At 53.7% G+C, this 23,937-nt stretch overlaps 1 long non-coding RNA gene across 1 annotated transcript; it reads right to left on the bottom strand.

Annotated features, from left to right (window-relative positions):
* Window positions 1–7,891: 7,891 nt before the first annotated feature.
* LOC137863075 (uncharacterized) lies at window positions 7,892–22,182 on the bottom strand. The gene is made up of 5 exons (XR_011100679.1): window positions 22,119–22,182; window positions 15,694–15,864; window positions 14,124–14,226; window positions 13,130–13,308; window positions 7,892–10,062 (listed from the first exon to the last, which is right to left on the bottom strand). It is a non-coding gene; the product is annotated as an uncharacterized lncRNA (long non-coding RNA).
* Between the last annotated feature and the right edge of the window lie 1,755 nt (window positions 22,183–23,937).

Consider the following 23,937-nt stretch of genomic DNA (forward strand, 5'->3'; position numbering starts at 1 on the left):
CGGGGAGATGGCTGTGGCCCCAAAAGGGCATCGTTTCAAAAATCCCTGCTACCTCTCTCATCCCAAAGACAAATCGAGTCATTAGCTGCTTGAAATGATTTCCTGGCATACCAGGGCAACTGTGAAAGCCTGAATTTAAGACATCTCCCTACCCCATGATGGGTACAAGTAAGACTCTCAACCCACCACAGCCTCGTGGAGGAAGAGCTGACTGTGCTAAACCCAAAGGGACCATAACCCATGCAGCTGGGCTTAGCCAAAATACCCAAGTTGAGCAAGCAGCACCCCAAAACACCCCAAATCCCCACGTGGGGATGGTGGAAGCTGGGGCTTAATGGCATAATTGTGTTTTGAGCCCTCTTGCCAGACTTCCTCGGCACAGGCTGGGAGGTGATGCCACCTCGCAGGAGGGGTCTCAGTGCTGGAAACATTTCCTGCAGGTTCTGCTCGCCTGGGGGGCCAGGGAGGCTCAGGGCTGGGGTTTGGGGAAGGTTTGGGCTCTGCAGCAAAGCCCTTTGCCATCCCCGTGGTGCTGGGATTAACCTGCGAGCCCCCAAGAGCTGGTGGGGATGGAGAGGTGGCTGTCCCCAGGCTGGGACAGACGGTGCCCAGGCCAGCCTCGGATGCTGCCCCCAGCCCCCGTGGGCTTCAGGGGGGGTGGGAGGCAGGAGCCTGGCTTGTGAACTGTGGCGAATGTCCTGCCAAAGCGTCTGCAATAAACAGATCAATAATTAAGGGAGGATATACATTAGCCCTTGAACACGCTCCAGGTAGAGCTTATTTTAGACCTTTAGGAAAACGTGTGAGGGGAGGAGAGGTGCGGGGCTGTAAGGGGCCACGGTCTGCAGGGGGACGGGGTGGGCTTGGGGCTGGAGGTGGAGGGTCGGCAGGATGGGGCTGAGATGCAGGATGAGGGATGTGGGGAAGGAAGATGGTTGGGGAACCCATGTGGGGTCATGGAGAAGAGGGATGAAGGCAGTTGTGTAGGCAAAATGTCCCCCATCCCATGTTTTCTGGGTGAATCCCACCACCAGCACTTCCTCTCCAATGATGGAGAGGACACATTGGGGTGGACACTGGGAGGAAGAAGTGCTCATCACCACCAGCACAGAATCACCAAAGCGAGATGAAACCCAGACTCCATCTGCTGCGGCCTTTGATGAGCGCAGATCTCCACCCGGGGTGAAGGAAGGGTCTCGTTGCCTGCACAGAAAACACCTGGGAGATTTTCTTCCCCTTGGCCATAAGGCAATCTTGCTCACTCCTGCCTGGCTCCTCCAAACGTATCCCTTGCTGAAGTTCAGTGCATTCCCAAAAGCAGCCCGCCAACCTCTCACCTACCTGTCTGAAGCTCAAGGTGCCAAAAAACCTCTCCTACCTCCTGCTCAACTCCATCCTACAGTCGAACAGAGCATCCTGCAGCAGAAAATGATCTCTCAGGTCATTTTGGCCATGGTGACGGACACAGAGCTCCCAGCTCCCTATGGGCTCAGCATTTCAGGGCTGTGGGGCACAGCACTGGGGCTGGGAGGCAGAAGACACCAGTAAGCCCTGAAGATCTAATGTCACTTTGTTCTCCACGTTGGTGCCCGTATCATCCCTGTCTGGCCACTTCTAACACCTCTGGGGAAAAAAAGCCCAAGATCTCCCAAATAAATCTTTGTGCTATTGAAAGGGATAAATCCCCCCAGCTTCTAGCCTGTTGCTGAGCAGTTCCCAGCACCGAGCAGTTCCCACTATCAGGGCGCTCCCCCTGCCCTTACCGAGAAAGATCTGGCTACCGTGATTTATGCCTGCCGCATATCCGAGCTGGCTTGCCCCACACCTCTGCATTCGGGCTGGAGCTGGAAGCCACGCAGGAGCATCAGCTAATGTGAAACACAACCCACCTGCTCCTCCGGGGGGGGTCCCAAGAGCCCATCTTTCCATCCTCCCCTCCCCTGGCTCGGCACCCGCTGCCAGGCGGTGCTGCGGGCTGCCACAGCCAAGCCCATCAGCAGCACCGAGCAGCATGCTGCCAGCCCTGCTCTTCCCCCCGAGCTGGGGAGGCTCGGGGAGAGCTGTAGGGAGGGATGGAGGCAGAGCTCTGCCAGCCGTGGTGCTCAGCCACCCCTTGTACCACATCCCGGGAACCCATTTTGGTCCGAAATCTCCGACACCGGTGAGTTTTTCCTCCAGCAAAGAGCTTCTGCTACCAGGAGGTATCGGTGAAACACTTGTGATGCAGTTCAGCTGAGTAAAATAAATAAAAGTGACTAATGACTGATTAAATATTAAAGGATCGCTTTATTTTTGCAAATACACAGATGACTGCACACAGCTGAAATCTGGAGGTGGCCCCTACAGCTGAGGTGGCCAGGGACGGGCCGTGAAATGGCACCGGGCTTTTCCTTGCCCTGCGATGAGGAGCATCTGGACTGAGACTTCTGCTTCTCACCAGGATGGAGCTACCCATGTGCAGATTGCAACCAGGACAGAGAAGCCGAGCCTCCAGGCCACGCCGTGCCAACCAGAGCCAGTAGGATGTGCCTCGTCGTGCTGCAGGGCTCCTCTGGCTCCCCAGCCTGCCTCGGTGACACGCCAGAGCCACCTAATGAGGTTAAGATTAATATTTCCTCCCGCTGCCCATTAAAGCTGCCTGGTGGGGCGCTCCTTCTTCACCAGTCCCACCATTCTGCTGGCTCCAGCAGCTGCTGTGTCCCTCCCTTCCCCTGCCACGGGGTGGAGGAACATCTCCTTCCCCCGGGGCACCATCGCCGCGTCCCCCTGGGCACCCAGCAGGCACGCGGGCTGAGCAGCCAGCACATCTCCAGACGGCTGGGACACGTGGAAAGCACGTGCTCGCTTCCCAGGCAGTGTGTATGGGGAAGAAGAGGCACAGTTTGTTATGAAATAATTCTCTCAGCACCATCTGGTTGCTTGATCCATCCCCAAAAGCCTGCTGGAGAGGACCACGCTGACCCTAAATGCAGCTTCCTCCCAGAGAGATTGCAACTGAGTGAGAATATTTTTTCTTGGTGTTAGTTTTACTTTTTTTTTTTCCAGTAAGAGGGAGTCAAAGAGGCACTGCAGCAACACATCTACACCAGCCCCAGCCTCTGGAGGACCCAGAAAAAGTTGTCCTGGGTTTTTCCCTTCCCCAGCCATCTGCAGCTGGCCACGGCCACTGCCCAGGCGCGGAGAGGGAGGGCGCTCGGTGCAAGTCCTGGTTATCAGGAACTCCAAGGGAAAGGAATGAACCGGTGCCAAATGGCGAAGGATAAAATCAATATGGGGAGAGCTGTTATTTAAGCTTCTGAGCTCCGGGGTATTACAAACGTTGGAGAGCAATGAAATAAAAATGATACATAAAGTGACAACATCATCATGTCTGTATAACTGACGCCCTTAGCAGCTGTTTGGTCGGAACAACAGAAGTAAATCCAAATCTGTGCCTGCTGCCCAGGGCTGTCTGGCACTCCTAAGGGGGCACTTTGTGATCAGAGAGAGAGGAAATTACAGGGTCTTTATGCCAACTGGATCGTTTTTAACCTCCTTTGGTCACCGTGCCCTAGAAGCCTGGAGGACCACGCCGTGAGCTCCTCACCCTGCTGAGCAACCCACGGGCTCTTCTGGAAGAGGCTGGGTCTTTGTGGAGGTGGTGGAAATCCCATGGGGAGCCCAGGAACCTCAGATGGCAGCAGGGATCCCTGGGCACAGGAGAGCTGCCATGGCCAGGAGCTGCCCCTTGCAGGACACCAGTCCCTGGGCTCCGTGCTGCACAGGTGGTGCTGGGGACAGATCCAGCAAACACGAAACCAGGAGGGAAAATGCTAGGCTGGCTTGCGAGGTGTCCTCTTGCTGCCTTCGAGGCTTTCTGGCACCTTCTTATCACCCTTTAAAGCTTCCCACACCAGTACAAAGCAATAACGTTTTCATTTCTCTCTTCATTGGTAGAAAAGTGAGGTTTTTTTACAGCTTTCTCTGCCTCTCGATCATCTCCCCTCCTATCAACAAGATCCCGAGCTCTCAGTATCGGCTGCCATTCCCCAAGCTTTTCCTCCTGCCAGGGCCCATGTGGCACCTTCGCATCCCATGGGGCATCCCATCAGAGCATCCCGGGTCCCCAGGGGAGCCAAACGGGTGCCAGACTGGGCTGCAGGATGGTGTGGATGGGAAGCGAGCTCCAAAATTATCTCCGGGCTCTTTAGGAGGCAGAGGGACACCGCAGAGCATCCAGACCTTAAAACTGCAAGAGGATGCTGCTGCTGCGCGGCGATTCCTGCTGCCACCTTAGGGAGAGCCAAAGAAATGCCAAACCCAGCTGCTCTCACAGAGCATTCAGCATTAAAACCCAGCTCCGGCAAGGCCGAGGCAGGAGTTTAACCTCCATGCAGCCAGAGGTGCTGAGGGACGGCGAGCATGTTAACCCCGCTCCGGGCTGCGCCCCACAGCTGCCGCCGCATTAACCCGGCTCCGGGAAGGCTCCAGCACAGAAGCTTTTAGCACAGCCCCTGCCACATGGTATGGGCTTGCTGGAGCACAGCAGCAGCTTCCCGCTCCCCCAGCACCACTTAACCTCCCCGAGATGCTCTGGGAGGTGCTGGCAGGCTCAGTGGGACGTGCGGGCAGCGAGAGGAGCAGTGCCAGGTCCAAATCGATGGCACGGCCAGGGGCAGCGGGGACGAGCCAGGGCTGGCCAAGGTGCATGGGCACAGGATTCTCTTTTCTTCCTTCTTGCCTGTGTTCTTCACCTTGGCACACTGCCTTGGGGACACCTGGCATTGTCTCCAGCCCTTCTCTGCCCAAAGTGCCTTCCCCAGGCTTCCTCCAGCCTCTCCCACCGCAGTTCCTGCAGCCCCGACGCAAGCTCACGGCTGCTTGGATCCACCCCAGGGGCTGTGGTTTTCTGCCACGCTCCTGCCTGCTCCCAGTTCCTAACAGCGGTGGAAATGAGGGAGGGAAAGGGGATGTTTTGGACCATGGGCTTTCTGGAAGGAGAAATGAGATGGATGGGATGGGATGGGATGGGATGGGATGGGATGGGATGGGATGGGATGGGATGGGATGGGATGGGATGGGATGGGATGGGATGGGATGGGATGGGATGAGGAGCTGAGGTGTAAAACTGGGAGTATTTCTTGCTTTCTGCTCTCCCTGATGCTCCCCTGCATTTGGGAAGAGGTAGAAGGGCCCCGCTGCAGCCACAGCCACCGCCTATCCCACAGGTACCTCCCAGCCCACCCAGCATCCCTGGATTTGAATCCTTTCCACCTCCTCTGCCGCCCCCCTGCTGGTGCGCAGCTCCCGCCCAGGACCCCCGTCAGACGCAGCGCGGAGGTGGGCGGTTACACCACGCCTCACCCACCAGAGGTGTCAGGAGTCGGGGAAAAGAAGAAGAAAAGGGGAAAAAAATAGAAGCAGAAAAACAGCCTCTGGGTTTCTCCTCCGCGGAGCAGCACGGGAGAAGGGGAGAGCCGGGGGGTTGGCGGCAGAGCTTGGTGGGTGCCAGGGGGCTGCGGGGAGCACGTGGAGCAGAGCTGGAGCATCCAGAGCAGGTGGAGCAGGAGAGGCTGGGAGGGCAAAACCAAGGCAGGAGCATCTCTGCTCACAGAGCTCCCGAAACCTTTACCCAGCAGCATGGGCTTGGCACCGGAGGGTGCCCACCTGTTGGGAGCACGGGGAACAGCCGAGGAACTCGCCAAATTGCAGGCTCCCCGTAAGCAGCAGGTTAAGGCAGGTTTCCTTGGATACAGGGAGCTTTCCAGCTGTTCTGCAAATGGCCAGGAGGAAACCCCAGCCCTGCTCTGCAGAACAGGCAGGGATTTCTGCCCCGCTCCTCCGGCTGCAGGGCAGCAGGGAGGGGATGCTCAGGGCCGGGTGCTGATCACTGGTTGAGGGGCACCCACACTCATGCCTAAAAGAAGGGAGCAGGCCTCTTCTCGTGGTCTTCTGTCCTTCAAACCCATCCTGCTAGCCTGGCTTCAACACTCTGCGGGATGTCAAGAGACACAGAGCCCTGTGGGAAGGTATGGAGAGTCCCCAACGTCCCCAGGTGCTCTGGCAGCACTGCCGACCAAAGAGGGGGTGGCTGGAGAGAGGGAGATGAAATGCAAGGCGTGACTTGTTTATCTGGTACAGTGTTTTCTTCTGCTTCATGCTGCTGGTTTTCTGGAGGGGGTTAAGCTGCAGCAGTGACAATCTGCATGGGAGAGGAGCGTGCCACTCCAAGGACAGCTGTCCTGGAAATCAGAGCCCAGCTGGAACGAGATTCAGCGGCCTTCAAAACAAAATTTAAATGAGGATGCTCCTCTCTAGTTGGAAGGGGAATGTCGCTGTCAGATGCTCGGTGCACCAAGTCCTGGGACAGTGCCAGAGATCCCTGCTCCTGCTCCCCCAGCCCTTTCTCATTTCTGCTGCCTCTTCCCCTTCACTTCCTCGGGTCACCATTAGGAAGATGCTCAGAGACGACACCAGCAGCAACACGAGGGAAAGCAAAGCTTCCACGTCAGTGCACATGACTTGACAATGCAAATAGCTGGGGATGCACAGTGCAGAAGTATATATTATTAAGCAGCGATAAATGAATGAGTTTCCCGTACTCGCCCGGTGGTGGGGGCAGGAGGACTCAGCAAAGACCCAGGGACCCAGCAGCCTGGTCTGCTCCCTCTCTGCCTCTATAGAGTGGCTTGTTTGCCTTGGCCGTCTGAAATTGATTCAATTAAGATTCCTTGTGCATTCAGGTATAATAAAACAGGGACAATTAGACCTAATAAAACTCAGATAGTTGTGTTCGACCCTTCTCGCGCCCTCTTGTTCCTTACACAACCTCATACGAGAGGCCAGAGCATGCCTGAAGGATTCAGCGTGAGGGATCATTCAACATATCCTACCCTGGATAGCCCCAAAACCCTACAGAAGAGAAGAAAGAGACAACATGCTCCCATCCAATGATCCAGAGACCAGCCCAGGTGCAGACCCTTGGATGATCAACTCATAAGGACCATCCACCACCTTGGACCATCTCTTACAAACAAGGTCTCCTGTGCACACAGCGAAGGGAAAAAGGCCACACATCATGCTTAAGGCAGGGCTTAGGACCTGAGAAGTTAGAGGGGAGGCACTGCATTTCTTCCCCAGCACTGGATGAAGAGTGTGTGGTTATGAGCATGGCCATCAATGAACCACAAAGCCTTTTAGCATCCATTATTTGCAACTGCTGCTGAGCAAACAAATGCGACCACATCAGTCACCGGGCCCATCCCCTGCTGAGAGCAGCTCACATCAGCCATGCCTCCCCCCAAAGAGGGAAGAAAAGCTGACCCTGCGGGAGCACGGTGTGCACCCATCCCCCTTTCCTTCTGTGGGTTTGTCAAGGAGGGATGAAATGGGTTATCTCGCCTTGCCCCCTTCAAGAGGGTCTCCTTGGGCTGCATCCTCCTCCCCGTGTCAGCAGAGTGACCCCCACTCACGAGGTGGGTTTGGGAGATGTGCACAACCCCACCATGCTCCTGTCCTGGCTTTAGCATGCCAAAAAGTGGGCTGTTCCCATCGCGCCCTGGATGTTGTGACCGAGCACAACCCTGTTTGTACCCCACAAAAGGTGACAGAAGCCCCAGCCTCCTGGAACAAGGAGTCAGAAAGCAGTGCCTGCTGCTCCGTGCCTGGCTGAAGTCCCTTCCCCATCCCCGTGCACACCTCAGGGGCAATTCCCCACCCGCAGCCCCGTGCCCTGCCCTGACACCGCCCTCTGCAAACCTCCCCCAGCCCTGGTGGGGTGAAGGGACGAGGCTGGGGCTCAGCCCCTTGGGGTCACAAAGGGGAGCCACTCCTGGGGACATAGGGAATTTGGCTGTGATCCCAAGGGCTGGCCACACCGAGCAGACACTGCTCTCCCTTGGCAGAACAGACAGCACAAAGCCCTACAGATTCCTCTTCCCAGCCACAGACCTGCCCTGGCCTCGGAGCCAAGGCTGATGCTTTGCCAGCACGCCGGGACCCCGTGCCCCTCCGCCTGCTTGCCTGTTTAACAGACCTCCTTATTTATTTATTTTATTGCTCTGCCTCTCTTTTCTTCCCCTCCTATTGCTCACTCTTTTCCCTTTTGTCTTTTTGGTCTTTTTTTTTTTTTTATGAGTTGTGCTGCACTTCTTGGTAAAGCACTTTAATCCATTTTAATGCCCCAGTTCTGCTCCTCAGTGACAGCCTGGTGGTTAGTCTAATGCGTCCCGCTCACCTCGGGGTTACTAATGAGGTCACAGCGAAGGCAATCTCCAAACTGAATAATTCACTAATCAGATGCTTCAGACTCCAGTGGTAAAATTTATTTCTGACACCTAAACAGCAAATGGCTTTGTGGACACGCACGCACGCACGCATGCCTGCACACGCGCCTCTCCTCTTTTCCATTCTTCAGGGATATTTTTGGTAAATTGGGGCTGTGCCATACGTTTAATGACGGGTCTCACCACAGAGGAGCCTGGCTCACCCCGAGCCCAGGGCCAGGAAGATCTGCTGTGATGGGCAGCTCCGTTATCTGCTCCGTGATGGAGTGCGATGATGAGACCAGGATCTGGGGACAAAGGCGTGCCGTGGTGGAGGTTGCTGTCTGTCTTCTCCTGGCCTTTGCCTTGGGGGAGCTTCCTGGCTGACTGCTTGGAGAGACTTGCTGCTCATCCAGACACAGGGAGAATAAGTTAAGGAGAACCAGCTAAGGAGTGCCAGGGCTAAGGGCTGCTCACCTCTGCTGCCTTGTGCTCCCCAAAGAGCACGGAGTGAGCTCCCTCTTGTCCTTTTTCCATATTGAAAGCCAAGCCTATTTTTTTGGACGTGCCACCCCCAAACACCTCCGAGAAAAACGGTAGCAATAACCCAATTAATTAGTATTGGTAATAGTAAAAGTCGCAGGGAGTCATTAATAATAATTAACAGGCAGCATTCCTGGAGGAGGCAGCAGTCTGGGAAATTTTGCTCGTCTCCTGCAAAGCCTGAGAACAGGTGGCTGCTGTGGTGTGCCTGGTGGGTCCTCAGCACGGGGTGCGTGCTGGCAAAACCTCCCCGTGCCTTGGAGCTGAACCAACACTGCCTCGGCAGCCAGGAGGAGCTGGGAAGCCCTGGGAGCCGCCAGGCTGGATTCCTCAGCCCGGAGAGGTGAGGACACAGGGGAGAGAGAGGCACTGCAGGTGCGTTAGGGTATGGGGCACCGTCGTGTTCAAGGTGGGAAATAATTCAAGCAGAGAGGATTTGAACTTGCCCAGCACACCCACACGCCTTCAGGACAGCACCCGAAGGTTTGGTTTTGCTCAGAAAGCAAACAAACAGCAAAGCCTGAGAGCGGCAGTGCAGTCAGCACTCATCCTGCGGCCGGCTCTGGCAATTGCAGAGCTCAGTGCTCGTTTGTGACAGGACCTGTACAAATTAGCCGTACGGCTTGGCACGTCCCTGCTCTCCTGGAGATCCCGGAGATGAGGGGATCCACAGAGCCCGTTCGCATCTGCTGGAGCCAGGGGCACCAAAGCTCCATGCGGGGACGTCCAGCAGAGCTGCTGGCCCCATCCCTGACGCGAGCTGCTGCCGTGCAGGACCACATGGCGTTACTGAGAGCAAGCTGCAGGCTCAAGGGAAGGCAGATCAGGTTCTCACAAAGCCCAGGCAGCTGCAGGCAGGGGGTTCCCTGCCCCATACCCCCCCCCAAACTGTTGCAGGGATGTGTGGACACGGAGCTGTCACCCCCTGCCTTGCAGCAGGGGTCAAGCACAGGCGAGTGAGCTCATCCTCGCCTGAGGCTGCCCTTTGATGTCCCCCCCGTCCCCCTGGGGCACGGGTCACATATGGCCCAAGCACGGAGCAAACCCTAAGATGCAACATGAGCAGGGGGAGAAATTCCCTCGCTGCTTCCTTTTGGTAGCACTCTGTCGCTGACCCCTTTTTGCAGCGGCGTTTCAGCAGCGCTTCTGTTTGTGGCCGGGTGTGAGGAAGCAGTAAATCCCGGTTCCAGGCTAGCACTAACACAGCGTGGAGCCAAAACGGCCTGGTGATGAAATGTCTCAGCGCAAGCAATGACCTGACGAGATGCCATCTTTTCTGGAAAAATAAAAAATAGAAAGGTCCGCCGTGAAACATCACGAGCCCCGCAGCAAGGACAGCCTGGGTCTGGCCCTGGGGAGGAGGGAAGCACGGAAAGGACAACAGGGAGCAAAATAAGGTGGGTCCAACAAGCACAACAAGGCAGCAAAAAGGAAACCTCAGGTCCTGGAGGATCCAGGAGGAGCATCCCTCACCAACTGGAGCAGGGTACCTGGGGCCAAGAGAGCCTCCTCCAAGTGCCAGGCACTGCCAGGCTCCCCGCCCCACTGCTGAGCGAGATTATGTGATAAATGATTGCATTAGTCCGGACAGCTTCTCATTTTCCTCCAATCTGGCCTGTCTGCCCTCTTAGCACGGGGCTCCTGATAGCATTTCTCCCTTCACTGACTTCATTTTTCCTGGTAGGTTGTCAAGCTGTCAGCGGGGAGGAAGACGAAGCACGGACAAGGCTGTTACCACCCGTGCGCCTGGCGCGTCCTGTGCGTCCCTGGTCCCTGCCCCAGCCAGCCGTGAGGAGGGCTCCTGGCTTGACAAGGGCTGGTTTCTCCAGGAGCAGGGACATTCCCACCCTCTGCTCATCTTCAGAGGCTTCCCTGGGCATCATACACATCTCCAGCTCCCCTGTTGCTGCCTCTGCCTCCGAGAACACCAAGGATGTGGTGAGGTTTTGGAGAAAGTTAAGGTAGAAAGGTTTTGTAGACAACGTCTAGCTGAAGATTTGTGCATTAATAACAGTCTGGGGGGCAAAATCTAGTGGTTTCTCTGTTGGGTTATGCTTGTGAGCCCTTCTGAGATGTGCAGCCACCCCTGTCCTGGTTAATTGCTGATGGAGAGAAGCAAACTGTTGGTGGGAACCACGCCAAGCTCGTTCCTTCCCTGCACTGCCTGCCTGATGTTTCTGCTGCAAAGACAAAATGGGGAGGTTTGGGGAAAATTAGTTTTCGTTCGAGTCTGCTGGGTAATGTGCAGCTTGGCTTCCAGGCGGGCGTCCCTCCTGGCACCATGGAGCTGTGCTGGAGGCTCCAGCGGGGCTGTAGCTGCCCGAGCCTGCCCCGGGGACCCTGCTCCAGGGCAGGCTCATGGTCAGGGTGCCACTGCTCCGACACTCGGCTCCAGTCCCACATAAATCTTAGGGAGATGCTGGGGCAGGATGGTGAGCTTGGGGGTTGGTCTTCTTTGGGGACAAGACACATACCTAGTGGTGAGCTCTTGGATCTCTCCTGGGTCCCTTAAGCTGCAAAGGCAATGGTCCAGACATTATTTTAGGCACCCTGTTCACACACATGGAGGTTTTTGAAAAACCTCAATCTTTAACTTGACTTCCAGAGAGAATTTTATCCCTTTATGGCAACATTTTAAGTCAATACATGCTTCCTAAACACAAAAGTCTTCAAATCCAACATCCCCTAGGCAGGGGAGTACCACAACATGCAGAACAGGACTTGTTCCACGTGTCAGCCCTGTAAGGGATGTTCCCCAACAGCTCCCCCGAGCTGCTCGATGTTCCTCCATTTGCTGATAACGTTGGCACCTCCTGTACATGTTCAACCCTGTGATGTGCCACGAAATCCTAGGGTGGAACATCCCAGAGCACTTTGCAAACATTGACTCCCCCTGCAAAAGGGCTGGGAAAGCCCAATTATTGCTGGTATCAGAGCACCCCTTGTTTTCCATTGGCACAAAGAGAGGAGGGACTCTCGTGTCTCATTTCCCCTACGAAAAGTGCTGAAATCAGTTAATATGAGGGATTTTGTCCTTTCAATGCAGAGGACAACGTCACCTTCCCTGTGTGGGGTGGGAGCAGCTGCTGGGGATGGGCTGAGGCAGGGCAACTGCTCTGCATGCCCGTATTTTAGGATTATATAGGGTCTAGGCAAGAGGCCAGCATATGGAAACGGGTAAAAAGCGCCAATTTTCCCTTCAGCTACCTTCACATCCCTCACTGCACCCCCTCATTAGATAGCCTGTTTAGCTATTTACTGCTAGATGGGCCTTTTTATTGAACTTGTCAATATTTGCATTTGCTCCCTCTGAAGCAGGTGAAGCTTGGATAAAGAGGCAGAAATCAGGTGGATCTGCACAATTTCCACACACCTCATCTCTCCGGCTTTGACAGATGAAATATAATTCAGGAGCAGAAAACCCTCAGCTGGGGCAAGGGTTTAGCTCAGGAGGAAGGTGCAGAGCTGGGGAAGAAGTCTCGGAGATTAATTGCCAGGTGGGGGCTTTCTGAGGAGCCTGAAATTTGGGGAGACTCTGGCAGGAGATGCAGAGGGTCTTTTGGGCTCCCTCTCCTGCCACGAAGGTGTTGGACCCATGGCATGGAGCTTTTATACCTTGACACCTCCTTGAGTAGATGCAGCTCTCCGCGAGGCTGCAAAGCCTCCCAGCTTCCCCAAACTGCATTTCTCCCCCTTGGCTCTCCGACCCATCCCCTCCGCTTTGCCCCAGACAGGCTTTTCCCTCTGGAGATGCCCTCTGTGTCCTCAGACAGCCTACCAAGACGTGCCTGCTGCTGGGAGGGGAGAGGGCTTCTCCGCAGGGAGCAGATCCCATAGCTCCTGGTGCACGGCTATTTTCAGCTAATTAATCTCAGAACAAGGAGACATCAGTCACTGCGGGCGCTGACGAGGTGTCAGCCTGCTGTTGGCTGACAAGGGTTGCTTTTTCTCTCCCACTCCATGGAAACTGAGGCTTCCTCGCTGCCACCAACCCCTACCCCAAAAAAATCTCTTCTTTAGCCTTCTCTCTCAACCCTTTTAGGCCCAAAATTTCCAACCATTTCCCCACTTTTTTCTCCTCCACTGGTTCATATCTAGGTTGGAGGGACCAGCAGGTTAAGTAAGGTGACAACTAGTTCTCTGCAGCAATAATTTCTGCTCCTGAGCCTGCCAGCACAGGAGGACAATTCTCCCCAGAGATGTCAACTACAGGACGTGCCACGTGTCCTCCACCCCTGCTGGAAGAGGTGGCAGCTCCCAGATTTATGTGCTGCTGGCTCAGACCACAAGCCCACCTCCCTCCCTCCACCTCTTCCCCAGCCTTGGAGACCCGCAGGACTCACCCCACCAAGACTTGCAGCCACCTGGGCACATCTGAGCAACATGGTGGCTTCTGAGTCCATCCCAAAATCTTCCTAATACGCAGGAAAAGACTTCTCACAGCCAGGCTCCTGAAGAACCCACTTTATTTCCCATCACAGTGTGTCTTTTGGACCCCGTGGAGTCTGAGTTTAAGGAGATGCTGTCATAAAAAAGGGAAGGAAAAAGAAGAAAAAGAAGAAAAAGAAGAAAAGAAGAAAAGGAAGGAAGGAAGGAAGGAAGGAAGGAAGGAAGGAAGGAAGGAAGGAAGGAAGGAAGGAAGGAAGGAAGGAAGGAAGGAAGGAAGGAAGGAAGGAAGGAAGGAAGGAAAAGAAAAAGAAAGAAAGTTAGTTCTCATCCATTTTCTTTTAATACTTCTCTGGAAGGAGGGTTCAGCTCCCCTGGGAATGGCTGATCTGCATTTTGACAGCGACTCAGGGACACGGGGCCCAGCGGACCATGTAAGTATCAATTTTGCAGAGTGGGCAGACCGTGTGTAATTATGGACCGTGCCAGGGTTTATGGCTGGAGAGAATCTCTCCAACTGACACTAAAATGCTTATGAAGTTGTTTTGAATTTTTTCCAGGAGGAAGGGATCCAACGTGGACCATCCAGGCCCCTCTTTCTGCCCTGTCCATACACCAGACCACCACGTGTATGGGCTGCGCCCTGGGGGAAGGATAACCAGAAGGCGAAGGGTTAGAAGCTCCAGAAAAGCAGAGTAGGACCTTTGCCTCCCTTCTCTGAAACTATGTGAGAAGAACAAGAGATTGGGCTGAGACTCTCAGCAGCTCTGAATAAGAGAAGAGCACAGCTCAGAGTTTGCTTTGGGCCATAGCTATCAGGTGCTGAATGTAGGCAGGGTGCTGGAGGGGCTGGAGATGAACCTCAGAACCTCCTGTTATTTCTCCTGTCTCTTTAGTATCAACTCTTTGTCAGGACCAACCCAAAAACCAACAAGACAAGTGCAAATATACATCTGCTCCATGAGAAATGATGTAGAAGAGGCCCTCCCACTGGTCCTCACCAGGAGACTTGATTTGGGTCCCCTGGCACAGGCTGAGCCAGCCTTCATCCAGCCTGGTGAGAGCAGCATGGAGAAGGTCGGCAGCCACCTCCAGGAAATCAAAGCCCGTCCATGTCTTCAGCACCAAACCTGGCTATCTGGCCCCAAATTCCTCCTCGCAGAAGCCCTCGTCTTTTATAAAAAGAACTTCGCCATGAATTACAGGGAACGAGCCATGTGAGACACCAGGCAGTCTCCTGAGAAACGTTTAGACTAAATCTAGGCTCTCCAGTGAGTCAGTAGCAAAGTAGGTGAGAAATAAAATGCTTTTAGGAAAAAAAAAAAAAAGAAAAAAAAAGAGAGAGAGAGAGAGACATTCTGAGAGGAAAAAAGCCCTTAGAGCAGACTTTTAATAACATGGCCATAAAACAGTGGAATGAAAAAAGGACATGAAATAACAGGATTGGTGCTATATTTTTTCTAATTTCTGAATCATCTCCTCTTCTGGGGTGGATAACCAAGCATCATGGGGATCCACCTGCGCCCACCTCACTTAGATAGGCAGCGAGGTTCTCCCTACCTGCCACCTCCTCCAAACACCCCTGAGCATCCCTCCCACCCGCGGTACCTCCCCGAGCCCAGGAGGTGTCAACAAGGCGATGCTGGCCCATGGAGCAGCCACGTCCCATTCGTGCCATTCCCAGATAGCTACCTCCATGTAGACACCCTTTGTGGGAGAAGAGAGATTTCCCTTCCAAAGTAATTACTCCGCTTGGAAGCACACTAATTAGCCTGGAACAAAGTGGCTCGAGTGTCCGCATGGGGAGCTATTGTGGAATAGCTTATTCTGTCAGAGCTATTCTGGGCAATTTCCTCTCACAAACAGGCCATGAGATTTAATTTTCCTTCTCTCTGCAAACAGATGAGAGGTCTCTGCTAACCAACCCCAAATCATCCCAGCCTTCCCTGCCAGGAGCGAGCAATGGGTGCAAACTGTCCTGAATTCTCCATTCTCCTCTTCTTGGAACTCCTAAATTCCTCCTTATTTCTTTATTTCTTTATTTTTAAGGGGCGGGGAGACATAAATCAAGAAGATTTGCCTCACCACGACTCTGGACCTGCTCCAAAGGGTGATGCCTAACCCGGCATAAATTAACCCAAACAATGGCCCTTGAGGACAATGCTGTGAGCACCCAGTGAATGCACAGAGGACTTACGCAATGCGTGTTTACAAGACAAAGGAAAATGCAGAGAGAGGGGACAAAAAAAAAAAAAAAAAAAAAAAAAGAGCAAATAAAAAGAAAAAATAAGTGGTTTAGCAAAAACAAAACAGTACTCCCTCTTAACTCGGGTTACATTTTTTTTCAATAAATGTGTTACACATTTCATTAGCCTAGAATTAAATTCACCTTTCCCCAGCATACGAGATGGGAATGAGGAAGATACTGGGGCAGGAGAGAAGAAAAACCCTGGGCAAAGTGGTGGAAAGCAGGCTAGACCCATCTCTAGCTGTATCCCTGGCTCAGATGTGACCTTCTTACCCAGCTTTCTGGGCATCTTCTTGACATAAGGTGTCTTCTTCATCTCCTTCTGCACACACAGGTCTTGTAGATACAGAGAGGGAGAGCAGACTGGAGGGGATGGTTTTGCTCGCACCTGATCTTCTCAACATCTGTCCCACTTTATGACAGCTCTCTTACTTAAAAATAAATCTTTGGGAAAAAAAAAAAAAAAAGAAAGAAAAACCACCACTCTGCAATTTGTTCCTCCAAGCCGGGTTGTTTTTCTGGCCCTGATTTTATCAGAGTGGAGACAGGCTGTCCTTGCAGAATGATTTTACCATCTTGAAAATGATTACAGAGCTGCACAATGCCTTCAGCTCCCCGTGTAACGATATTTTTATACGCTGCCTCGTTAGATCACCGCCCGGGTTGAGGATGTTTTCAAACATCGTCTCTCCATGGCCGGCGCACCGCAGCACCGGGAACAGAGTGACGAATCGGAGGGAGTTCAGAGGGCAGCGGCAATAATCGGAAACCTGATTTACAAGGAAACGTTGAGAAAGCCGAACCCATTTTGTCTGGCGGGAGCGGGGCACTGAGCATCCACCCACAAGGAGCCGGGAGGGCAAGAGGCAGGTGCTGGGGAAGGTGTCTCTGAGCGTACAAGCAGGGGGAAAAAAAATAACAAATGAAAAGCCGTAGGTGTTTTATACATTTTGTTTTCTGCAGATCTGGTGTGTATTCGTGGAAGGATCACTGCTGGAGAGGCAGGGAAGCTAGAGCCCCTAGTGAACAGCCCTGCCGAGGTGGCGATGAAGGGCTTGGGCTCCTCTCCACCCCAAACCAGATGAGGACATCCAGCCTCCAGCACCCGACTGCAGGGCTCACCGCCACCCCTCAGAGCCACCCTGGCCCCATCGCGTGTCTGGAGGCGCTGACGTTATCCCTGTAAATCGGGGACACGGCATGTCGCATGTTTTTTTTCTTTTTTTCCCTTTATAAATACATGTGCTGTAGCACGGCTGCACTCCGTGATCTGAGGGTGTGAGCAGCCTGTGATTAGAGGAGAGCGAAACGCTGATTGTGGGTTAATTAGCTAGGCTAATAAACTGCCTGTAGCTTCATTTGGGAGAGGAACTGTATTTCATCACACAGAAAACGGCACAGAACATGGAGAAGAAGCGTGTTTTTTCTTAGAAAGATCAAAATTCAGTTTCTGATGAGTTTTTTTCTGAAGCGGCTTTGCTTTCTTTATTTCTTTTCTTTTTTGGTGGAGGAGAGCTGGGAAATCCCAGTGCCTTCCCAGTGGCATTTCTGCTCCCAGGTCTCACCACGATGACCAAGCACCCTACAAAAAGCCGTGGTGGCTTTGTTGGCTCTTCCTGATGCCATAGGTGGCACCTGAGCATCCTGACACCACTCATCCCACTGGAGCTGACTGCCACCAGCCCAAAAACACGCCAGGCAGGGACCGAACGGGGGGCAGAGGGTAATGAAACCCTCCCACGTGCCCATGTCCACCAGCGGAGGAGGAACAACCTCGCGCCCACCTCTGTTCTGGCTGCCAAGGCGCCAGCATAAAAATAAATCCTCTCCTGTCACATTCCAGCATATTAATAATGACACTTAATAACTTCTGCCTAATAGCCTCCACGTTTCTGGAGGCATCTGTGACACACCGAGAACTGGACACGCTGCCTAAGCGCACGCAGCGTGGTTGCCCCATATGTCGTGCAGCTTGCATTAAAAAGGAAAAATAAAAAATAAAAAAAGGATTGGGACACGCAAATGGGGAAAAATGTAATGTAACTTTTAGTTGAACTTCACGTTGCTGGTAAAATCAAAATCAGGGCTGGCAGCTTTGGAGATTAAGGGTCTTCTCTTTATACTGCGGATATAAGCGCTAAATGCTCATGGGTATGGGCAGATCCTCGATCTGGAGGATTTGGTGAGGGTTTGAGAGGGTTTCTCTTGGTGTGCATCGCATCCCCATCCTACAGTCACAGGTGCTGCAGGTACCAGGGTTGCCTGAGGATGCTCAGCTCTTGAGGGCTGAGTCTCAGCTGTGCCCAAGCCATGCCTGTGGCTTGCTCCACGTACAGACAACAGATCTAGCCCTGAGGGCAGCTAAATAGCACCATGTATTTAGGACCTGGCACAGGAGGGCAGTCAGGCTGCTCAGGCATCTCATGGGGAGTGCTGGAGGCCAAGGTGCCCAAGGCAGGTGAGAAAAGGGGGTCTCCGGGGAGGGGCTCAGGTGGAGGCAGTGGCAGGGGAAGCACCTGGAAAGGTCCCCCCAGGCCTTGGGCTTTGCGTCCCCCATTTGCAGCCCCGCTCCTCTTGGCTGGATTTCCACCATGGGTTGTGTTCCTGGCTCTGCTCACTGGGTAATTAAAAACACTTGTTTGAAAAATAACAAAAACAAACAAACTAGGAGTCAGTCAGCCCTGCTCGGTCAGGACTGCTCCGAAGCAACCAGCAGCTACAAGCGCAGGGAGGCCCTGATTCTCCTTCACCCCAAACCAGGCTGGGAATCACCTTCCCCATGGAGATGAGGATGCTATTTCCATTTTTTGGGGAGTCAGAAACCCCTTCTGCATAAATTCCTGTGCTTGTTAGAGAAGAACCAACCCAAAGTGACTCACAGGCGTGCACGTCCCGGAGGAAGGCCACCCCGTGAAACCACACTGCCATTTTCTGCCTGGCTCTGATTGCCCCAGGGGGGATTTTATCACCTAAACCCTACACGTGGGTATCAGCCACCTAAATCTCCTGCCTAGATGAGGCTATAGAAGCAGGGGTGATGGAAATGGAGGAGGGGGGACAGGACGGGACGTGTTCAGACATGGTGATCCAAGATTCTTCCATCAAAACCCTTCTAATTGGGCATTTACCTAAGCTGCATTCTCCGCCCCACAAAGCCATTGCTTAACGCAGTGCATACAGTGAGGCAATTGCCTTTTTATTTTGCTGATTATTATTCCTCACTGGAAACAGAAAGAAAAAGCTATCACTCTGTATTTTTTATCAGGTTTCAGCCACTCTGGCTGATGTTCAATAAAAGAAAAGCTATCTCTGTTAGAGATGAGTAGCCCTTTACAGAGCAGTCATTGCCTACAAAGTAACCTTTAAGCACCTGGCTGTCTCTTAAGTTAATGCAGGTAGAGGATGGGGAGGAAGTTACAGTCACTTCTCCGTGTTTGAAAAATGCAGCTATTTCTCCTCAAATCCAGCAGCCAGCCACACGCGTTGATTGGTTTCGGTGATGTTGTCGTTCCCAGTTTTCATGAAATCACAGCACAAAGTGGTGTAACGAAGCCCACACATCCCACCCAGTGTCCCCGCAGCGCCTGCTGCCCTCAGGGACCAGCACCAGGCTCCACGATGGCCAAGAAAAAAGGGAAATCCGTGTGTCACCCACTGCCCCGCTCCATGCACCTCCATCCCCATGGGCACTGCAGGGACAAAACCCCCATGGCTTTGCTGCCCTGGCTCTATAGAGAATGGGGAGCACTGGAAAAAAATCTCAGCCCAATCCACGGCTGCATCCTGCCCTAAGAGGCTTGGGATTTAAGGTCCCCCCGGCACCCACCCCATAAGTGACAAGCAGCTGTCAGCAGCTCGCGGGGGGCTCCGGCTGCCTGCAAATTTCCGCATTAAAGCTGTAAGCTCTCATGCCTCACTTGGGACCGATAAAACAGGATAGGGTAGAGGCTGTCGTGATAAATGGGGCATAAATCACACCTCCCCCTGCCCCCTCCCCTGCCAAGGGGGGTGGTACATCAGACCCCCCCCCGGGCCCTGCTTCAGTACACCCCGACAGGTCCTCTCCTGCCTGCACAGTCAATTAGGACTTCATCAGAAATCAATTTGCGAGGCCCAGCTGAGATGTACCTATAGATCAGGCGATGCCAAGTGATTATTACGCTAATGGAATATTCCATTGATTAATTGAATATTTAAGTCCTGAAATGTAAGCCCCGCTGTCTTACCCGCGCCTCGCTCCCGAGCCGAGCGGCTGAGACACCGCAGCGGTGTGAGGAGCCAACCTCCAGCCTCGGGCTTTTTGGGGTGAAAGGCAGAGGGTTTGGTGCCAATCACACAGGGGGTGTTTTTTCCTATCTGTGACAGAGCGCCCTGAGCTGTTCCTCGTCCCTGGGGCAGCAAGCATCATGCCCTGTGTTTTCTGGCATGGGGGGCTTGGGTGCCTGTCCTGACTTCCCCACGAGAGCCCCAGGGGTGGCCAGGTGCCTCCTGCGGGGGGCTCCCGGGTTACTGGCTGGGTGAAACACCTGTGTAAGTGCTTTGCTGGACGAGGGCCATAATGACCGAGAGAGAGAAATGAGATAGAGACGGGGAAGGAGGGAGGGATGGGGTCAGGAAGAGGAGGAGAGGTGCGCTGCAGCTGGAGGAATCATCACAGGAGGGCCCAGCGGTGGGTTAAGGGATATTCCCCCCGAATTGTATTACACAGGAACTCAGCAGAGAGCTATTAACATCACGAGAAAGAGAGAGGGCTCCTGACCTCCCCACAGAGCTCCCACAGCAGGCAGGGGGCTCCTTCCCCAGCTTGAAGTGTGCCCATGCCAAAACCCCATGGGTTGGCTGCTGGAAGCAGCAGCCACCCGACCCAGCAAGGTGCCCAAAAAACTGGGAAGGAGCATGTGGAGGACAAACCCTGTGCCCTGCTTCTGGCTGGAGAAGATTGGGTGTCCCCTCTGCACCCCAACCTCACAGCTGCATCCCCCTCGGCATCACTGGGGCCTCCCCATCTCCCCTATTGCCCCCAAAGCGTATTGGGGTCTTTGGCCTGAGCAGCAGAACATGTCATGAGAAGCAGCATTTCCCCCCTTTATGCATTTTGCTTTTCTGAGCAGGAAGGTAAAAATAAATGGAGAGGAAAACCAAGTATTGATGGAACAGCTGGGAGGGAGAAGAGAGCCTTTCGTCTCGCTGAGAGCTCCGACCTTTCAGCAGGAGCTCCAAGAAGCCTCCCAGAAAGCTGCCTCGCTGGCGTTTGCCGCGGGTGCAGCTCTGGGAGTTGTCAGCCCCTTGCCCAGGGGATAACACTGAGACGTTCATTAACCTGCAGGCCCTGGGTGCCTTGGAGACCCCAGGAGCCTGGGAACTCCCTGCTGGTGAGATCAGGTTCTGAAATCCCCATCCTCCCAGCTCATCCTCACCAGGTCCCAGCCTTGCCAGGTCCCTGTCCTGCTGACACAGGAACTGGAGAGGAGGCAGATAACGGGCTCGTGCTGTCAGTAAGGGAAGGACGAGATGCAGAACGATGGACAGCCCACCTCATCTGGGTGGCCTGCGGCTCCTTTGACCTCCCCTTGAGCAGAAGGATGCAGGAGTCCCACAGCAAAGAGATGAGAGCAGCAGACAGACACAGACTGGGGGAGGCACAGCACCTCCACCTCCCGCTGTGCAGGAAGCAGAAATTCTTTGGTGAGCCCCAAAACACAGCCCCTGGGGCAGGAGGCAAGGCAGGACCAGCAGCTGGGTCAGTGCCGAATACCACAGCCGGGTGAAGCAGTGGTCAATGCCCACGTGCTTGTGGGGAGAAGAGAGAAAATCACCAGGAGTGGATTTTCTTCCTCCAACAGGAGGCTGTGCTGCCCAGCAGAGAGCCTCCCTCCTGCCCAGGGAACCTCAGCTCCAAAGCCAGAAGACGGGGAGAAAAGCAGAGGTAGCGAAACCATGGCATGAAACACAAGGAGAGTCCAGGCTAATAAATATTTCAGGCTGACAACTATTCCTATCCTTGGGAGTTCATTCATCAGGCTCCCAGCACGGCCTCCATGTCCCAGGACCATAAATACCAAAGCCTATTTTATCAATGCCTTTTGGTGTGGCTAATACCAAAATCACACCGAACTTTTCCAGCCCAGACTATACCCTTGGTTATTTCAGTGTAACGTATAAAAGGCTATATTCAGATATTCCTCTGTTGTAATTACAGCCCCTGGCTGTGTGGGATCCACCCCAAGCTGATTGCACCTTGTTTTGATACGATTGCAGACAATGACAACAATTTGGAGACAATGGCAGGCATCAGTACCTCAGCCATACACACAGTCCCCATTCCACACATACACTGGTGGAGGGAAAGTCTGATCCCAAATCAGAAAGAGGTGTTTGTCAGAAGTAAGACTCATGGGATTAGCTTTTGGGCAGTATTTCAGAGTTTTTCCTTAAACTAGTTACACATGGCTGGGTTGCCCTGTTGCTACCACAGGCAGGTCAAAAGCCCGGGTCAGGCACCAGGAGCTTCATGCTGAACACCTCAACCGGAGGGAACCAGAGCCCTTCACTGAAGCACATCCCTCCCTGCCACCAACGGCACAAAATGACAAAGAGGAAGCTTGTTCTGCTCCTTTCTGTCCCACAAATAAATTCAGCCCCTTACACCAGCCCCAAACTGCGACACCCCAGCACCAACCAGGCTCCTCTGCTCCTACCTCCGAGCACCATCTTGGTCTCCAGCTCTCCAGGCAGAGCCCTTGCCTACCGGGCACTCTTAAGCACCTTTCGTTCATGAATTAAGTCCCTGACAGCCCATATCTCCATGATCAATATGTTTGTTTATTAGCAGCAGCTGCTGTGTTTTAGCAAAACGGGAGGGCTCCAGCAGGAGCAGCGCGCTCTAACCACAGCGCAGGGCTTGGGACGGGGAGGAGAAGGACCTCCTGATGGCAAATGGGAGCCGGGCTGGATAAGATTTCACGCTAATGACCCTATAATTGAAATCACTGCTCGGGACAGATTGCTCAGCTCGGGGAGAGCTGCGCTGATGGCTCCCGCTTTGGCCACTCCTGAGATGAAGCCATTAACTCAGGAGCAGTGAATAAAAGCAAGTGAAGGGGATATGAGGAGGCCATCCATCGCCAGCACAGCTGATCTGCGTGCCCAAGAACCCCAGGCCAGAAGCTGGTATAACTGGAGACCTGCACAAAGGGAGGAGAGGGTGTGTGGCTTGCTGGATCTTCTGCTTTTTCTGCACCTCCAGGCTGGATGCAGCCCCTCCTTGGCCCCATGTGCTGATCTTGTGTGCCCAGAAAAGGGAAGGAGCACACCTGGGTCTCCTCCCTGCCTCTCAGTGTGGCCATAGCCTATGCTATGTGTTTGTTTCGCCTTCCTCACAGTCTCACTGCATGGGTATTGCAAGGCAGCAATGCAATACCTGTCCACCCTAATGCATCCCAGGCAGTGAGATGGACACAGAAAAGGAGGAGCTGGGGAGAAAGGAAAATCCTGGTCCCCTTTCTTCTTGTGCAAGTGAAAAAGCAAATTCCCTCCCTGAGGTTCCTTTTCACTTTACGTCCCCTGCCATGGTAGCAGGGCAGCATCACGCAGGAACACAGGCAGGGCTGGCCCTGGCTGGACTAGAAGGGTTGGCACATGCAAACACCCCAAAATATCCCCGTGAGATTTGAGAGGCAAGGGTTTGCACCGTGCCAGCCGTGCACCTGAGCAAGAGCGCGCTGCTCCTGGGTGGCAGAGAGCTGCAGGAGCTGCTGCAGGAGCTGCCCGCCACCTCCAGCAGGGAACCTCCCCGTACCCCGCACCATTCGTGCCCCAAGGTGCTGATGAAGCCAGGTTTGTCAGAAGCAGGCAGCTCTTCTGGGCCTGTTTGTTCAGTGGAAATGTTGATGTGCGTCTCTTGCGATGCAAAGAGAAGTCTGAGTGCACAGAAAGGAGGGTTACGGACCTGCTCTGAATGCATTTATTATTCCCATTAATTACTATGCCTGCTAAAGAGGACCAACTGTTCTAGGAGGCTGTGGTACCAATTTATCAGGAGAAGATTCCAACAGAAGTCACAGAGTTTTCCTCTGAACTTGGGAGGATGGAAGATGGAGGTTTTTTAATTAGAACTTGTTATTAATGGGAACGTAGCAAATTAAAAATAGTCTCCCTCCCCCCTCCCTATTATACGGAGCTCTGATCTCAATTAGAAAGATCAGGGACTAACCATTGAATGGGAATTACTGAGATGAAAACTGATTGAAAGACAAAAAGCGAAGACGGAGGCATCGCGGGGAGAGAACGGGGACGGGGAACAATGAGCGGAGGCTGGCGGAGGCTGCGTGCAGCTGACGGGGGCAGAGGCTCAGCCAAGACCTGTGGCTTTCTGCCTCCTCCTGCAGCGAGGACAGCCTCCGGGGATGGCTGTGAGCAGGAATCCTTTGCAGCATCCCATCCCTCCTCCTCCCATCTCCCCCCAGTATGGCTGTAGGACCCCTTGCTCAGTTTGGGGGCTCCGTGCCCCCACCTCTG

Source organism: Anas acuta, chromosome 12 (genome assembly GCF_963932015.1).
Source record: "Anas acuta chromosome 12, bAnaAcu1.1, whole genome shotgun sequence".
Lineage (NCBI taxonomy): Eukaryota > Metazoa > Chordata > Aves > Anseriformes > Anatidae > Anas > Anas acuta.